Raw genomic sequence first — 19,816 nt, 5'->3', positions numbered from 1 at the left:
ACAAACCAACATATGAATATGTTTTGTCTTGCTGTACTGCACTTATGCTATCCAGTAACAGATAATTTTTTGTCTGCTAGTAGTATTCTAGATTATAGTGTCTTCCCAAAGCACTGAGGCAGTGTACCTATTCTGTAGTTGCAGCCGATGCCTGAATGTATTCTAGCTGACAAATTATTAATAAGAACTTGAATTTCTGAAAGTCTTACTGTTAACCAAAACCTGAACAAGGAGTCTCAAGTATAATTCTTAGCCAGAATTATGTGTTAATGAACTGTGTTATCTTTTAACAGTGTGAATCAAAGAACATCGGTTTAGGGAATTCCTTAATTTATTTTTTATCTGATGGAAATATTAAAGGTTGCCAGCATGGTTGCAGATAGTGATATTTGCAATTCACCAAACTACTTAATGTGGAATAATAGGGTGATATACTTCTAGTGCCCTCAAGGCTGTGTGGCCTTCCAGCCCTTTTCCATAGCACATCATTCCTCCTATAGGGATGGCTTTTTTCTGGCATGAAAAGTAGCCACTCTGGTTAAAGCTTTGCTTATTGTGACAGGCTTTGGTTTCCAGGTAACAGGTCTATGGAAGACTTAATTATGAATAGAGATATAGATATTACTGGAAATGAGGTTTTTTTCTATTATGCTATGCTTTATCAAAAAAGTAAAACATTTAAATTGTGCTACAGAAAAAAAAAAAGAATAGTACTATAAAAATCAGCAAATTACAGTAATGGTAGATTAATATTTTTACTGTGGTTCACTGGAAAGCGGACAAATGTTAAAAGTGAACAGTATGGTAGGTGAACAATCACCAAATAAATTTGTCCATGTAATGTTTTAATGTTTATGGTATGTAAAGGCTGACGCTGAATGGCATTTTGCTCTAATTTTCTATTACACTTAAACATGCCATTACTTTGGGAGCCACAGTTTTCATGAGTGGCAGGGCATGACCTGGATTGGACATTTTAAATATATGAAATGGGAAAAAAAGAAATAAAAGAGTAAAGGAAAGAAATATGCTATAAAAGCACAATAAATGACTCATTTAAAAGTAGTTTGATAAAGGCTTCAAAACTCAAAATTAATTTTCTGATAATAACTTTAAGTACTATATGTCAGAAAGTGTAAAAAGTGTTTTAAACAGGACAAAGAAGAATCCTTAAGTCCCCCCAAATGGAAACTATTAGATATCTGTGTCCACAAAATATATGTAGTAAGGCAAGACTTTTCCTCAAACATGGAAGACCTCATTCAAAAGGGGAAAAAAAAGACAGATTTAATTTTACTTATATTTCCCAGTACATTGAAAAGAAAATATGTGCATCATTTATTAGCTTACTAAATAGCAAACAGTTTTCATGATTCAAAACTCATTTGTTACTACATCAAGTGCATTTTTGTTTTTACCATGATAGAATGGAGAAGTCTTCCATGCTAACAAGCAGCTTTAATGGTTACACTTATTTACCCCGCTCCTAGCTTGAAACATTAGAAACTGATATGTACTGAATTCTTCAAGCATAAAATTGAATATCCTTTGTCATACTTGCAGTTTACTGGAACTTGTAGTAAATACAAACAACAATCCAGCAGCTACAAACTTTGTTCACAGAATTGTTTAGAGAGTCATGTAAAAAGAAAAGATGTCATCCCAGACTTAAATTCAGAGCCACTTAGGTGCTGACATCAGTTCAAGAACTGTGCACAATTAATGACATTACTCTGCCCCCCAAATAGAAAATGCAAACACTTAAGAGCTGTTGTGCTTTTCTTTGAAAATTGCAGTGTCTTACTTCCAGTTTATTTGCTATAGTTGGAATCTGACTGCTTTTAAAGTGTCAATTATGTACATCAAGTTGATTGTCTTTTCCAAGCACCTCTCATGTGATCTGCTTCAATGCTCTCATTCATGCTAAGAGAACAGTCAACAAGAGACTTATTCAAATAACAACTTCCTCCTTTCATCTTCCTTCCAATCACAAAAGACTCCCTGCCACAGAAAACAGAAAGCTGTTAATTAAAGGAAGAATTTTACTAATTTTAGTTGTTAACTAAAGCCAATTTTTAGTAATTTTTAAGATACTGTAATTTTTATACACTTCACTGACTTCTTTAACATTTTGCAGTTTTGCTTTGCAACACAGGAATTCACACACTATATTGTACAAAATTACCAGCAAGACTGGAATGATGTGTTAATAGAAGGCATCATCATGCTTATTACATTACCAAACAACAAAAATACAGTAAAGACAACTTTCGTTATGCATAGCTTAACGAAAAAAAGAAGAAGAGGAGGAGATTGTTGAGCAGCCGGCCAGCCTTGTACTGAAGAGGGGTAGGTAGAAAAATCTTAGATACTAAATCTGGTCAAGTATTGAAGACCATAGTCTTTAAAGTTTTGATTTTTTAAAATTTAGTTCAAACTAAATGATTTCCTTCTGAAATATACTTGTAGACATGTTAATGTTTATGTGTACACACTGGTCACAGCAAGCAGATAAAATGCCCTCATCATTTCTCATACTATTCTCTACTGGAAAAAAGGATGAAAGAATTTTTCCCCTGTTGCCTCCCATTACAAATGTCAATGTTAATGAGTTCAGAGTACACATTAGTTCATTCTGACGAGTGCACAACAATTTCTGCTGGTTTGTATTTTGGGATGTGGAGAGAAGCCAATAAAAAAAGCTAGATTTTCCAATTGCATTATCTATGTTTCCAACATTAATAGGCAGAAACAGTAACACTTAAACAAAATGTGAAGCAGAGGATTTTTTATTTTTGACTCAAAGGACCTGAATTCAGTTGGACATGCCCTTTTAAAAACTTTCTTTTATTGTAGATAGTTTAAGATAAGGTCATTCCTCAGTTCTTAATTCTCCAGTCTAAGATTTATAAATTAACGGTGTGAATGAATCCTGTTGTGAGATTGGGGAAATAATGTCCACCTCATAACCAAAAAATACTTTTCACACCAAAGAAATGATCAAAAAAGCTGTGTCACATTCAAAAGCAAAAAAAAAAAAAAAAAAAAAAATTAGGAACACAAACACAATGAAGAATGTACCAATGCCAAGATTGCCAACAATGGAGCTTCACTGGCACTGTCCTGTGAAGTGGCCTTCCATCTGCCCAGTTCCACTTCCAGAGCCAAGTTTCTCCGCCACGCCACTTCTTGTAGGAGAGCTTCTGGTCACTGTGAGTCTGTTCCTTGTTTCCATGCCTCTGGTTCATGCTCATTTGTTTGTTTTGTTCATTAAGTTCCTCTTATAGGTGAAATCATATGGTATCTGTTTTTTGCCACCTGGCTTATTTCACTTAACATATTACTCTTCAGTTCCATCCATGGTGTTGCAAAAGGTAAGGGTTCCTTCTTTCTTTCTGTTGCTTAGTATTCCATTGTGTAAATATACCACAGTTTTTTAATCTACTCACTTACTGATGGGCACTTAGGCTGTTTCCAGCACTTGGTTATTTTAAATAGTGCTGCTATGAACATAGGTGTGCATAGGTTCTTTTGAATTGGAGTTTCAGGATTCTTTGGGTATAATCCCAGCAGTGGAATCGTTGGATCAAAAGGAAGTTCCACTTTTAGTTTTCCGCAGTGGCTGCACCAGTCTGCATTCCCACCAACAGTGCACTCAGGTTTTCTTCTCTGCACATCCTCATCGACATTTGTTGTTTGTTCACTTGTTGATGATGGCTATTCTGACTGATGTGAGGTGGCATCTCATTGTGGTTTTAATTTGCATCTCTGATGGCTAGTGGTGTTTGAAACATATCCCTCTTTCTTCACTTTTCTTGACTCTCTTGGTTTCTGTGCATCAGCTAAAACAGTCACCTCTGCTAGTCTCGAAAGAGTGGTCTCAGGTAAGTGATTAACCTCATGAATCAGACTGACTCATACTGTAGTTGTTGACCTTGTGATTAGCCAAGACACTTTTGTTCTCAGTGGCTCCCCCTAACTGAGACCATGCCAAGACTTATCAGTGTCCCAAAGGCGAGGATAACAGTAAGTACCCAGATACTTGCTAAATCAGCTGCCTGATCCTCAGTCAGCAGTTTGGGAAGTTTGCAAAATATAGACCCACCCCCTTTAGGGAAAGACACAGAGATGAGCACTTTTCCCAGCTCCCTGTACACTGACAGGTGCACTGAGTGCTCATGCCCATTAATAACTGCTTGTTTGTTTGCTATAGCCTTATGTGTCTCGAGGATGAAAGCTTGGTTGGCTTTCACACCTAGGTGTTTGGGAGAGGTGGTCCATTGCCGGGGTGAATGACTTAAAAGTTGGGGCCCTAGATGTGGTGTTGAAACCTTTTGCTCTCAGGAAAAAGCTGGGAGTTTGGGAATCCCTCTAAATTGTATGATGTTGTGCTGAGTGGGATTTATGGTGTGAGTGTGTTCCAGCCTTTTCTACCCATTTTGATGTGGATATTTTCTTATTTGTCTGATGTGCAGAAGTTGCTAAGGTAGTTTCTGGATTTTTACAGAAATCCATGTGTAGGTAGATATTTCTTTAGTATGTCCGTGGGAAGAGGGACATTCAGGAGCTTCCTATGTCACCATCTTCAAGTCATTATATTTTTGACATGTAATTCAAGAGTTCACAAAATTAAGTGACATTGTTTAACAGAAGTTCTCCTATTGTCATCTATTTATTATTATGTGAACAAGGTATCTTAGCAGTTATAAATTTTCCCTAAGCCCTGTTTCAATTAAATCCAACATATTAAGAAACAGTATACTGTCCTAGTCATTTGGTCAAAATATTCTCTAATGTTACACGGTTTATCTTTTTTGGACCGCTGGCTTATTCATATGTTCATATATGCACTGTTTGCACTTTAAATATTTGAGATTTTTCTACATTTTCTAAAAACTGATATTCACCTCCAATTTAGTTCTGTTGTGATCGGAGAACATAATTTGCAATATTTTAATATTTTTGAAATTTAGTAGTACTTCATGACCAACATATGGCCTTTCTTAGTGAATACTCCTTGTGCACTTAAAAAAAAGTTGTGGTGTGATATTCCATAAAAGTTTATTTAATCAAGGTTTTGGCTAGTCTTACTCATATTTTCTATATCAATACTGATACCTTATGAATTTAATTAACTTTAAATATATGATAAAGCTCTCAGAGTTGGGCTAAACAATGCTAATAATGCAGACTTCAAAGAAGAAGTCTGTGCTACAAAACAGGGTAGCTGGAAATCATGGATTTTGAAATGAAGCAGTCCTGAATATAAAGCCTAACTGACAATTACACATTGTGTATCCTTAGACAAATTCTTTAATTTTTCAGAGCCTCAGCTTTCTTATCTGAAAATGGAAATATTTTCTACCCCATAAAATTATTTAAACAGTCAAATGGTATTACTTGCTCTAATTTTAATAGTATCAACATCTGCTTTTATATGTAGATCCCAAATGTGGTATCTCTTCAAAGTGATATGTTTTATACTAAATCTTGGAACTACTCATGGTGCCTTTCAATATCGAAGATCTGCGAACCCTGAAATAAAAATGAATATTGTAAGTTGCTAGAAAATAAGTGCTAAGCTGGTAAAATAACAGTGAATGCTACCATTCTATTATTTTTTATTTAACAGATTTATAGTCAAATTTATATTTCTGCACTCTTATTTTTATATAGGTCAACTAATACGAGGTGTGTCTGGAAAAAGTTCAGCCATGTTTATTTAATATAACAAGAACAGTTAGCTATATGCCTAGTCATGCAAACATTTATAGATAAACAAATACTTTAAAATTGTATATGTATGGGTGAGTAGGTAAAAATGTAAGTTATTAGTAGTTAAAAAAAGAATAATGGGTTAGTTCTGAGATATCTCCTTGAAGACAGAGATTTTTGTTTTTTATATATCCAAAAATTCCTATTGTATAAGGTTAATGCTTACTAGGTATCTATAAGTACTTATTACTGAATAAATCAGTGAATTGGTGAAGATAAAAACAGCACCAAAGTTAGGAGAATATGAAAGTTCATTATTACATTAATAAGTTAGATTAATTAGTTTATATTAATTGACTAACAATCTTATTCTGAAAGGTTTGCTTTTCTTTTTTCATAGAGTCAAATTATTTCTTACTGGGGATACCCAAATGAAGAGTATGATATTGTAACTGAAGATGGTTATATCCTTGGCCTTTATAGAATTCCTTATGGAAGGACAAAAAATGATAACAATTCAGGTGTTCATTTCAAGATAAATTTTTGACTCTCTAGGGCCATTCTTAACTTTTTTATTTCTTCTCAGTGAGTTTAGGACAAGAAAATATTTGAATGTTAAGTGAAACTTTACCCCTCATACATCTCTCTACATGCCTCAAGAAGAGAGTTTGATTCTCCACTGTCTTACTGTTCACAGAGTGGTTTCAAAGTGTGGTGAAACACAAGTAGTTTCTCCCAAATTTTCTTTGTGGGTCACTTTACTCATACATGTTGATTCTCTGGGACTTGTTTAATTAGGGCTTAGAAACACTCTGAACCACAATAGCATTATTCTGTAGGACTGAAGAATGGCTGGGAAAAGTCTTTTTCATAATTATGACTCCCTCCTTCAGCAATAGCAAAGAGATCATGTGGATAGCAGCCTCATGGCTCTTTATTACAACAATAAGTGTATTAATAGCATCAGAGTGAGGTGCAAAAAAAAGGCACTAGCATTTGGCACTGGAGTTATAATCCTATATCTGCCACTTACTAGCAGAATACATAACGGATTACTTTGCTTATTCATCTAATTGTTCAAATAAAAGTCATTTCTTTTTCCTTTATATTTTCTTCTAGTAAAGAATTTCTTTCATTGGACAGTCTCTCAAGTTCTCATTTTGAACATTAAGTATATTTCAGGGAAGAACTTCCAAAACTATGTTGAATAGAAGTGGAGAGAGTGGACATCCTTATCTTGTTCCTGATCTTAGGGGGAAAGCTTTTAGATTTTGTTTATTGAATATGATGTTGGCTGTAGGTTTCTTCTATATGATCTTTATTATGCTCAGGTATGTTCTATCCCGAATTTGCTGAGCATTTTTATAATAAATGGGTGCTGAACTTTATCAGCTGTTTTTTCAGCATCTATTGATATGATCATGTGAATTTTGGCTTTCATTTCGTTTATGTGGTATATTACATTGATTGATTTGTGAATACTATATCATCTTTGCATCCCTGGAATGAATCCCACTTGATCATGGTGTATGATCTTTTTAATGTATTGCTGGATCTGGTTTGTCAATATTTTGTTGAGGATTTAAGCATCTATGTTCATCAGCGATATTGTCCTGTAGTTTTCTTTCTTTGTGTGTCTTGACCTGGTTTTGGATTTAGGATAATACTGACTTCAGAGAAAGAGTTTGGGACTCTTCCCTATTCTTGGATTTTTTGAAATAATTTGAGAAGGATAGGAGTTAGTTTTTCCCTAAATGTTTTGTAAAATTTGCCTGTGAATCCATCTGGTCCACGGCTTTTGTGTGTGGGAGATTTTTATTACTGCTTCAATTTTAATATTTGTTATCAGTATTCAGGTTTTCTGTTTCTTCTTGATTCAGTTTTAGAAGATTATATGTTTCCAGCAATTTGTCCATTTCACTCACATTGTCAAATTTCTTGCCATGTACTTGTTCATAGTAATCTCTTATAATCCTTTGTATTTCTGTGGTATCAGGTGTGATTTATTCTCTTTTGTTTCTGATTTTATTTATTTAGGTCTTCTCTCTTTTTTTCTTGATGAGTCTGATAAAGGCCTGTCAATTTTGTTTATCTTTCCAAAGAACCAGTTTCTGGTTTTATCGATCCTTTGAATTGTTTGTTTAGTCTCTATGTCATTTAATTATGCTCTGATTTTGATTATTTCCTTCCTTGCTCTGGGCTTTGTTTGTTGTTCTTCCTCTAGTTCTTGTAGATGCAGGGTTAGGTTGTTTATTTGAGATTCTTCTCTCCTTTTTATGTAGGCCTATATTGCTATGAACTTCCCTCTCAGGACTGCTTTTCCTGTGTCCCATAGGTTTAGGGCTGTTGCGTGTTTATGTGGGGGACAGAAAGGCATGGGAGATGTGGGAATCAGACAGGCTTGGTTTAAAAGACTCTGACTGCTGTACGGAGCCGCACCCCACTGGGCCCTTCGCTGGCAGGTTGTCTTTCAGGCCTTCTCTGAATCCCACCCTCTGGGGGATTTTAAAGATAGAACAGAAATGCAAAGTGGCTTTTAAGAAAAAGGAAACCTGCTCTTTTTTTCTCTGTAAAGCCTCAAATCTTTGTCAGTAAAATGTGAAGAACAGAACAATTAAGTAAGAGGAAATGCTTTTGAACTTGTGTAAAATACCTGGATGTTTCAGCCCTGTATTGATCTGCATTTCCCTTTCACTCCCTACCATTTGGGGAAGGGCTGCATATTTTTCTTAAGTACTTCCGCATTTGGAAAGTGGATAAAAACCCTGGCTAATAAAGAAACGAGGGTGATTTTCCACTAGAGAAAACTTCCTCCCTTCCTTTCACAGATGGAGAGTGTCTGAGTAGTTTCTTCATCCACTCTGAGGGACCCAGACTCTCTCTCATGTTTATTTTCATTTGTTTCCAGAAACCTTCTTATTAATCCCTTGATGTCATAATTAACCATTCATTATTTAATAGCATGTTATTCAATCTCCATGAATTTGAATGTTTTTGACTTTTTTCCTTGAGGTTGGTTTCTAGTTTCAAGCCATTGTGATCTGAGAAAATGCTTGATATAATTTCATTTTCCTTGAATTTGTTAAGGCTTGTTTTGTGGTCTATCTTTGAAAATGTTCCATATGCATTTGAATAAAATGTATATTTTGTTTCTTTGGGGTAAAAAATTCTGTATATATCAACTAAGTCCATTTGATCTAGAGTGTTGTTCAGTGCCACAATATTCTTGGTATTTCCTTGCTTAAAATATCTGGCCATTGTTGACAATGGAGTGTTAAATTCCCCCACTGTACATGTGTTGCTGTTGATATCCTTCTTGAAGTCGTCCAAGATTCTCCTTATATATTTGGGTGCTCCTATGTTGGGTGCATACTTGTTGATAAGGGTTATTTCTTCTTGATGGATTGTTCCCTTAAGTATTATGAAATGCCCTTCTTTGTCTCTTTTTATGGCCTTTGTTGTGAAATCTGTTTGTCTGATATAAGTATTGCTACCCCAGGTTTTTTTCCATGTCATTTGCTTGAAATATTTTTTTTCATACCTTCACCTTCAGTCTTTGTAGATCTTTTGTTCTGAAGTGCGTCTCTTGAAGAAAGCATATATGTTGGTCATGTTTGCTTATCCATTCAGCCACCCTGTGTCTTTTTATTGGAGCATTTAATCCATTTACATTTAAGGTTATTACTAATAGGTACTTATTCATTGTAATTTTCCCCCTTTGTACTTGTGATCCTCTCTGTCTCTCTCTGTTTCTTCATATTCTTAAAGCAGACACTTAGGCATCTCTTGCAATGCTGGTTTGGTGGAGATATATTCTTTTAGCCTTTTTCTGCCTGGGAAACTCCTTATTTCACTTTCCATTTTGCATGAGATCCTTACTAGATAGAGCAGTCTTGGTTGTAGGCCTTGTTTTTTATTGCTTGGAATATTTTTTGCCATTCCCTTCTGACTTGCAGTGTTTCTGTCGAGAAATCTGCTGATAGCCTTATTGGAGCTCCCTTTTATATTATTAGCTATTTCTCTCTTGCTGCTTTTAGGATTCTCTCTTTGTGTTTGAGATTTGCCATTTTAAGTATGACATGTCTTGGAGTGGGTCTGTTTGGGTTCATCTTCATCAGGACCCTCTGTGCTTCTTGGACTTGCGTGACTTTTTCTCTCATCAAGTTAGGAAAGCTTTCTGTCATTACTTTTTCAAACAGGTTTTCTATATCTTGCTCCTCTTCTTCTTTTTATGGTATTCCTATGATATGGATATTATTATATTTCATGTTTTCCCACAGCTCTTAAAATTTCTTCATAGTTTTAAAATCTTTTTTCATATTGTTGTACTGTCTGGGAATTTTTTTCTATGTTGTCCTCCAGCTCACTGATCAGATCTTCTGCTTCATCTAGCCTGCTTTTGATTCCTTCTACCATGTTCTTCAGTTAAGAAATTGTATTCTTCATTTCCTCCTGGCTCTTATTGATAGTTTCTATGTCCTTTTTAATGCTGGTATAGTTCTCAGTAAGTTTCTTATAGCTTCTTTGTAGTTCTTCATAGTTCTCCTGGAGTTCTAATAGTTTTCTTTGAGCTCACTGAGTTCATTGAGCTTCCCTATAATCATTATTTTGAATTCCATGTCTGACAGTTTGCTTATGTCTATTTCATTTAGCAGTCTTTCTAGGGATTCCTCTTTTCCTTTTAATGGAGGGTTGTTTCTTTGTTTCCCCATTTTGGTGACTCTTGTTTTTTTCTGCTTCTTAGATTGATCTACTTTGACTTCCTGTCTTCGTGCTGTGACCTTCTGTGGTAGGAGACCTGTTGGATTCAGTGGTGCAGTCACTTTGATCTCCTGAACTTGATGCTCTTGAGGTTCTCTTTATGCTGTTTATTTGGACTGTCTGGTTGTACTTGGGTTTTGTTTGTGTTGTGTTGCTCTCTGGTGGGTCCTTTCCTCCAGTTAGTTGATTGAGAGTCACTCCTCCTACCATGTCTTGCATACTGTTATAGAGGTGCACTTTCTTTACTTCCTGGATCTACCCCTGGTGATGTCAGATCATGTCCCAGTCTCTGCCTAGATAGCCTCTTTGAGACTACCAGTGATCTACTGTCTTTGTCTGTCTCTTTAAATTGTTAATATATTCAATCTGTGGTCATCCATCAGGCTTAAGCGCTGAGAGCAGGGAAGGTTAATTCCTGTGGGCAGAGCTACTGCTTCCCCTCAGGCTGACACCACTTGGAGGGGAGTGGCTTGCCGGCAGTGTGTGGAATGAGTCAGCACTAGGACCTGGTTGACTGCTCCCTCATTTCTCTCCTCAAAGCCACTGCCCCAAACTTTCCTTAAGCATCTCCAGTCCACTCTGTCCTCCCTCTGCTGGAGCCCAGGGTAAGTGAGTGCCAATATATTTTTATATGTTGTCCCTTTAAGAGTAGTCCTGAGCCATTTCTCTCAGACCAGCAAAAAAACCCATGGCTTCTCGCTTTTCACAGCTGGATGCTATTTTATTTTCTACTCTGTTGCTATAGGCTGGGAAGTCCAGCTGGGGGGTTAGATCCCACCCTTCTCAGGGGGATCTCCAGGCTGCTGAGATATTTCTCTGTCCCTTCAGTTGCTACCCATGGGAGCCCAGCCAGACTTCTCCCATCTCATACTTCCTATCAGTCATGTTGTGATGAAGCAGCCTTTTCTGTCTGTCCTTGGTAATAAGGCTTCTTTCCAGCTAGTATTCAGTGGGTTATTCCAGGTGATTTCTCCACAATTAAGTTGTAATTCCAGATAGGTCCTGGGAGGAGGTTAGTGTAGCTTCCACTTACTCCTCCGCCATCTTGGATCTCCAAAAACTGCCATTTTTGAGAGCATTTTCTTAATTCTCTGAGATTTTGCTTCCCCACAACTGTCATCAGTTTGACTCAAATAAACTCATAAAAATTCTCTATAGTTTTGAACGTCTCTTATGTTAACATATTACAAAAACAGAACTGGTAAGAGATGTGCACCATAGGCTTTTGCAAGAGTGTGCAAGTCAACACCAGAGCACCACTGCATAAAGGTAGAAGACTGGGCCCCTGGGGAACTAGTGCAGTTCTTGTTTTAATGTTTTATTCATGGTATTTTAATACTGAAGCTGAATGATACTTTGTTCTACTTTCTTATTTTACTTAACATCTGCTGTTACTTTTGGTGCCAGAGGAGGGCCATATCCTGGATTGGAAATTTTAGATATATGAAATGGGAAGAAAGAAGTAAAGGAGTAGAGGAAAAATATGCTATAAGGAACATTGATAATAAACCACTAATTTAAATGTAGTTTGATAAAGGTTTCAAAACTCAAACTTAATTTTCAGGTAATAACTTTATGTACTATACGTAGAAAGTGTGAAAAGTGCTCTAAAAAGGACAATAAATCATCCGTAAGCCCCCCCAAATAGAAATCATTAGATATCTGTGCCCACAAAAGATATGCAATAGGGCAAGACTTTTCTTCAAACATGGAAGACCTCATTTCAAAAGAAACAAAGGGACAGATTTAATTGTACTTATATTGCCCAGTACGTGAAAACAAAGCATGTGCATCATTTACTAGTCTACTAAATAGTAGTTTTCATGATTCAAAACTAATTTGCTACCATGTCAAGTGCATTTTTGTTTTTCCCAAGATAGAATGGAGAAGTCTTCCATGCTAACAAGCCCCTTTAAGTGGTCACGCTTATTTACCACTTCTGGCTTGAAACATCAGAAACTTATATGTACCGCATGCCATTCATGAGGTTTACTCGAACTTGCTATAAAGACAGACAATAATCCAGTAGCTACAAAGTTTTCTTACAGAATTGTTTAGAGATCCATTTAAAAATAAAAGATGTCATCCCAGACTTAAATTCAGAGCTACTTGGTTGCTGACATCAGTTCAAGAACTGTGCACAATTAATGACATTACTCTGCTCCCAAATAGAAAATGCAAACACTTAAGAGCTGCTGTTCTTTTCTCTGAAAATTGCAGTGTCCTCACTTCAGGTTTACTTGCCATTTATGGAATCTGAGTGCTTTTAAATGTCAATTATGTACATCAAGTTGATTGGCTTTTCCAAGCAGCTCTCAAGAGATCCACTTCAATGCTCACACTCATGCTAAGAGAACAGTCAACAAGAGACTTATTCAAATAACCACTTCCTCCTCCCCTCTCCCTCCCAAACACATGAGACTCCCTCCCACAGAGAACAGAAAGCTGTTAACTACAGAAGATGAGGCTGGATCTTTCTGGCTCTCTGTATCTTCTTCCTCAAGGATGCCTGGATGATCATGCTGCAGCTGCCTGCATTTCCCAATAGATGGTATATTTTGGTTGGGAAGGAACTCCAGGTGCAGCCTAGGGTTGGGCTGGCCAGGCAGTGGGTGGCAGGTTCATTCTTTGGATGTTCTAGAGGAGATGAACTCTGAGGCAGAAGCCTGCCATTCTTCCAAAATTGTGTAGCTTTTGTATCTTATGTTCTTTTAGTTTGTAAACTAACCCTATAGATATGAGATAATTAAAACTAATATGGGGTATGATAGGTGAATCCAGGAGTTAAAGTTTAGCCTTAGTTGATAAGTTTAAGTGATTAAAGCTATGACTTGATAGACTTAAGTGACTGCCTTTGAATAAAAACTTCTTTCCTTTATCAAAAAAAATGAATAATATACTAGTCAATTTTACTATTTTAAAGATACTGCAATTTTTATATGCTTCACTGATTTTTCAACATTTTGCAGTTGTTTTACTTTGAAGCACAGGAGTTCATACATTATATTGTATTAAAATTACCAGCAGGGCTGTAATATATTAATAAAAGCACAATGATGTGTCTTACAAATATACAGTAAAGACAACTTTCACTGGACACAGCTTAAAGAAAGGAAAAAGAGGAGAGTTTGTTGAGCTGCTAGCCATCCCTGTACTGAAGAGAGGCAGGTAAAAAAATATGAGATATGGAGCTACTAAATCTGCTCTCGTTTTCAAGATCCTAGCATGTGGAGTTCTAGACTACATGTGCAGTCTTGTTACGGCTTATGTGTACACACACTGGTCATAACAAGCAGAGAAAATGCTTTCATCATTTCTCAAACTACTCTCTCCTGGAAAAAAAAGAAAAGTATTTTTCTTGCCCCTGTTGCCTCCTATTGCAGATATCAATGTTAATTAGTTCAGAATATGTGTTAGTGCAGTTTGATGCCTACATAATAAGTTTCTGCTGGTTTGTATTTTGGGGGGAGCCAAGAAAAAAAGGCAAGATTTCCCAATTGCCCTATTTGTGTTTCCAACATTAATAGGCAGAAACAGTAACACTTAAAATATGTGGTAGAGTACTTTTTGATTCAAAGAACATGAATTTATTGGGCATGTCCTCTTAAAAAGTTCATTTCACTGTAAATAGTTCAAGATAAGGTCATTCCTCAGTCCTTAATTCTCCAAGTCTAGATTTATAAATTAACAATGTGGATCCTGTTGTGAAATTGGGGAACTAATGTCCACCTCAATTTAATTCAAAACCAAAGATGTGTTTCACATCAAAGAAATGATCAAAAAGACTGTGTCAGATTTCTAACCTAAGCCAAAATAAATTAACAAGAGTGAAAACATGATGAAGCATGTATTGATGCAAAGATTTTGCCAAAGTGAGGCATCAGCAACACTGTCCTGTGAAGTGGCCTTCTACCTGCCTGGTTCTTCTTTGAGAGCCAAGTGTCCGTGCCAGGCCACCTTATGGAGGAGGTCCTATTCTATTCTGCTCACACATCATCCTACCACCCACTATTCCATGTGCACCACCAACACCTCAATTATTGTGCCTTATATTCCTTCTATCATCACCACCATCTCTAGCTTCTCACTCTCTTGCAGCTTTATTTTTCTCTTCCACATTTAAACAATTCCCCTTGAAACATAATTGGTTTTGCAATTCGGAGTCTCTGAACTGGTTCAAAGTTATCAAAAACTATAAAACCAAAATTTGGAAACTTTCCCCCACCCTTGGTTTTGATGTGAAGTTCCATAACATTTCCAATAGTCATGAAGAACTCTTTCAGTTCATTTTCATCAATATCATGTGGTAGATTGGCAACAAAAAGTTGATGATTGACAGGATAATGAATTATTCTACAGTGATCAGGTTCATTCTGTTCTATATCTACTCTGCCTGGTCTTGACCCCCTTGGATGAGAACAAGCTATTTTTTGGTTCCTTGTTCATTCAGCAGAGATTACTGAAACACAACTATGGTTTAATATCTACTCTCAGCAGTGGTAGGAGAACTAGATTTCTCTAATTAGTCACAGGGTGAGCTTCATAGAGTCCACCGTTAGCATTTTCTTGTACAGGTTCTGGACATAGTTCTTTCTTCTTCTTCTTCTTCTTCTTCTTCTTCTTCTTCTTCTTCTTCTTCTTCTTCTTCTTCTTCTTCTTCTTCTTCTTTCTTCTTCTTCTTCTTCTTCTTCTTCTTCTTCTTCTTCTTCTTCTTCTTCTTCTTCTTCTTCTTCTTCTTCTTCTTCTTCTTCTTCTTCTTCTTCTTCTTCTTCTTCTTCTTCTTCTTCTTATTCTTATTCTTATTCCCCCTAAAGTGCTGGTTTAGTTATCACCAAGTACTTCATCCTGTAACAAAACATATCATTGTGAATGTAAAACTTATTTGGAACCAATCCCTCAGAAGCCAGAACAAAGGTTTGCATAAACTTCCTCTATGGCTGTCCACCATTAGAGAGAAAACCCATGACCTGGAGACCTACTCCATCGCTCAATGTTGCATGAATATCTACCTGACAAATTTGATGTGACATTCACTGAAGTTAAGAGACAATACTTTGTGGTGTATATTATTTGGCCATAATCAGCCTCCTGGTCCTTCCTGCTAGCATCTAACCCATCATGAACATAGGAGAATGCCTGCCATAAAACCTGTACAAATATTCTGGAGCTTTATTCAGCAAAGTATAAAATTGCCTCACACGCTTCCTGTCTTACAAGCACTTGATTAAGCTTCATAAATATTCCACAATGTCAACTGTTCCAACCAACAGCGTGGCAGGTACTCACATGGAGGTCAGCAGGAGAGTCACATAAAATTTAACACACTGCCCCGAATTCTTGTTACTCTCTTCTTTCTCCTTCAGATACATGTGAGCCTTGGAAGCTTGAAAAGCTGAGAGCTCCTTCTCTCTCACAACCAACTATTCTAGGCACCAGGCACTGTGGTGAGCAACCAGGAACACAGGCATCTCTATATATTTTTAAAGGTAAGGGCTGGGTTTTGTATATTACCTAGACCATTATCTGCAGGGTTGGAGACTCCTGGTCAAAGACCATAATAAAGAATCCTTCCTGATTTACATGTATTTGCAGGTGGTTGTCTAACCATGCAGTCTGAATATTTTAAGCACTGTTTGTAAAAGAGGACATTTTTTTTCATCTTAGGCCTCTTCATCTGAGCCATACTACATAATAATTTACATTGTACATTTGGTTCAACAGTTTTATATGTTTAAACTATCAAGGACATTTGAAATGTTTTCTAAATCATTCTTAATCATCATAATTCCTTTGGTCGATATTTGTGATTATTAAAAGTTAAAAGTGAGAACTCAACTCTATGCCAAATTGAATGCAGTGTTTGATTTTTAGGTGTGTCCTTTTACATCCTGATATGTAGTATATTAAAGACATTATATCAATTTAATCAGTAGATGAGTAATTCTGGACATTGTTGAATCTTTTTTATATAAGAAGTAAATACAAGTTTAACCACACTACTAAACATCCAAAGAAACATAATTGAATGTCTTAGGAGACTTTGAGTATAATTTCTGCTGAGAAAAACTGATATTGAATTATTAGATTCATTTTTCCACGACCCAACTGTGCATTTTAAAAAACCTAGATATTTGTTGCATATTAATCTATATAATCTAAGGCTTAACCCTCTGGAATTGGTTTTATTTTTTCTTGTAATTTTATATCTACATAAAATTCTTAATTACTAGAGGACAAATTTGTTTATTAACTTGGCATTTTTGCTATGAATGTCTAATATGAAAGTGCTGTATCTCTTATTCTCCCTTTTGAGAAGCAATAGATCAGCCCTCTGGTGTCATATAAACTGGCTGTATTAATATGTTATGTTGAACAATTTAATTTCACACAAATTATAGTGATTTAATTAAATATTAATAATACTATTGTTAAATTTCATAGACTACAATATATATCTTCAAATTATAAACCCCCCAAAGTATGTGTGCATCAAATTAAGTACTATCCTTGGGGATATCCCAAGTAGTTTATTACAGATGCTGGCCTAGGGTCATCCTAAAAAACATTATGATGGAGAAGAACATATCTTTGGAAACAGACTTCCTAGTGTCAAATGTGAGCTCAGTTGCTTTCCACACACTTATTGGGGAAGTCTTCTTTCATCTTTGGCTTGGTCATTTGTAAAACGATGAGTATAATGCTACTTATCTCATAGGGCCAGAATGAGAATTAAATGAGATGATACAAATTATAACTGCATTTATCCAGGGTTTGTGAGATGCCTAACATGCTTTTAAGAACTTTACTTTTATTATCTTAATGAATTCTCATATAACTTCAGGACATACACTTGCTGTATTTTATAGAAGAAAAAACCATCTTAGAGAAGGTAACTTGCTTGCGCATATAATATGTTGAACACTGCCTAACACATAGTGAGCACTCTGTAAATGTTAGTTACTGTTATTATCCTAGAACTTGTCATCGGAATTTTAAGGATATTTATTATGCCTCTGAACATCTTTGAGCACATGTATATGACTGGGTATTTGGAATGATTGATAACTCAAACTATTGGTCAATGTCCTCACTTAGTGGAGGCAATAAATGGTATAAAATTATGGATACCTGAAATGTTTGATCAAAGCCTTCTGGTTTGAATGTCAAAACACTATTGGTTGGTCTTTACATATTAGTTTATCCCTTCTTAAAATATTATTGTAATGAAATGCTTTCATTTAAAAATCTATTTTTAAGAGATCCTATCATATTAAGTTAAATCCTTTGCTAAATAAGAGACAAAACTATTAGACCAGAGGGTCAGATTTAGGTCTTGAGAGTTCCAGTCTGGTTTTACTCTAAGTCAGGCACTATGCTAAGTGCTCTACATGAATTATGACAAATGGTATTATGCATCTGTTGAAATATCATCAGCAACTGAGAACTCATCACTTTCCAAAGAACGCCACTGAACTCCAATAATCTGAATCCTACAAGTCTTCACTATATAGAATTTAAATCTTTCCATGTGTGACCTCCAAATATTGCTCCTAAGATGCTGTAGTTTCTTAAAAATATATATATATATATATATTGAATTATTTGTTTCTGGAACACTGAAAATGAATTGATATAAAACTATACTCCACATAGCATTCCTTCAAATATTGGAGGACAAATATCTCTTCTTCCTTGGAGCCTTTTCCCCAGCTTAATATCTGAAAATTGTCAAACTTGTAGTTTGTGTATAACATAGAAGGAATTTTAGATGCTCTGGGTCTAATGTCAAATATTCTGTCTGTGCTGAGAAACAAGTGACAATTGCCATCAGAAGATCAAAACAGTAGAATGCTGTCAAAATGGTCATTTGGAGAAAAAGAAAGCTTATAAGTTGTAATTTTATTCAAAATGTAAAAATTGAAGGAATACTAGTTCAGTTCTACTGAGTTTGAGTATATGTGAAATTCCTAGTTATTGTCTCCATTTGCTCCAAGGACCACATGTTGACAAGCAAGACTGATAAGTTTTACATTGGAAAACCCAGTGTAACTTGAAACCTACTAGGTTTTTATAAGAGATTAGAGCTAGTAAGTACGTTAAATCAGTTAAGCTAATTTCTATGCAAAACATTTTATTTATTTCCTAGCAAATACATTTTCTTTGTGACTATTCTGTTGGCCTGTATTGCTTTATAGCTACAAAAAGCCTAACAATTCTGGTGCTTTATTTTTATTTTTTAAATGATACATTTTCATTTTCATAAACAGAAATATATCTACTGTACTATATATACTAAATACACTGTTTTCTATGCCTTGCAATTACAGTCCCTCTCGGATAACTTTTCATATAAGCACACAGATCTACCTCACTGTTTTCTTTTAAACACTATGCATGGCATTCTGTGGTATGGTTGCGGAATAACTTATAAAATTATGTTCTCTACTGATAGTCATTGAAATTGTTCCCAGTCTTTCCTGTTATAAACAATGCTGTATTGAACATTCTAGTACAAATAGGTAGACACATCTGTAATTGTCTTTGAGGTTAAATTTCTAAATGTGGATTGGAAGGGATATGAATCTTAAATTTTCATAAGTGTTTTATAAATTTTCATAAGTATTGCCACATTCCTTAAAGATTTTCAAATATTTATATTTTCATAAACAACATTTAAGTGTCTATTTTATCTAACTTTGCCATTACTGTAATTTATCAGACTTTATTTGATAGGTGAAAATTGTTGTAACAGTAGTTTTAATTTATATTGATGAAAAATTAAATTGAGAATTTTTGCAAATGTTTTTAAGTCTTAAGCTTTTAAGACACTTTTATTTCTATGAAAAGTTTTTACATACACTATACCAGTTTCAATTGCTGTGGTTTTTTTTCTTACTGATTTGTAAAAGCTAATTAGATAGTACAGAAATTAATCTTTTATCATAAGATTTGCTGATTCTTTTTGGAGTTTGACATATGTTTTTTGACTTTTTAAAATACCTTTCCAAAGCCTGCCAATTTTGATAAAGCAATTATGTGAAAGATTGATCATTTAACCAATAGCACTAAGTTAGCTTACTTGAAATTATCATTAAATTATCTAGGAAATAGGTTGCTATTTCTTACCTGTAAAATATAAGTGGGTTGAATTGGGAAGTAGCTAGAATAATTCTCAAATCGTGATACTGATTTTATACTGATTTCCCTTTTAATTGCTAAACACTTGTGAAAAACATTTATTTTACTATCCAATATATTGTCAATTAATATTTGTCAAGGCCTACCTAAGTAATTTCAACCAGGTCATATTACATAAAAAATATCAAAAGAGCAAAAACTT

The 19,816-nt window shown here is 35.3% G+C and overlaps 1 protein-coding gene and 2 pseudogenes across 1 annotated transcript in view; 1 reads left to right on the top strand and 2 right to left on the bottom strand.

The window, feature by feature from the left end:
• The first annotated feature begins 10,956 nt into the window (after positions 1 to 10,956).
• Positions 10,957 to 19,816, top strand: part of LOC150008365 (gastric triacylglycerol lipase-like) — a 40,137-nt gene continuing 31,277 nt past the window's right edge. The window contains exons 1-2 of the mRNA XM_090278927.1: positions 10,957 to 11,081; positions 15,840 to 15,962. The gene's annotated coding sequence lies outside the window, so the exon portion shown is untranslated. The remainder of the gene's footprint in view (positions 11,082 to 15,839; positions 15,963 to 19,816) is intronic.
• Positions 14,289 to 14,897, bottom strand: LOC150008367 (ras GTPase-activating protein-binding protein 2 pseudogene; annotated as a pseudogene).
• On the bottom strand, positions 14,995 to 15,845 carry LOC150008366 (ras GTPase-activating protein-binding protein 2-like; annotated as a pseudogene).

This window comes from Furipterus horrens, unplaced genomic scaffold (genome assembly GCF_987537825.1).
Source record: "Furipterus horrens unplaced genomic scaffold, mFurHor1.1.pri manual_scaffold_5, whole genome shotgun sequence".
Lineage (NCBI taxonomy): Eukaryota > Metazoa > Chordata > Mammalia > Chiroptera > Furipteridae > Furipterus > Furipterus horrens.
Note: the sequence above shows the minus strand (reverse complement) of the source record. Positions and strands in the feature narration are given on the sequence as shown.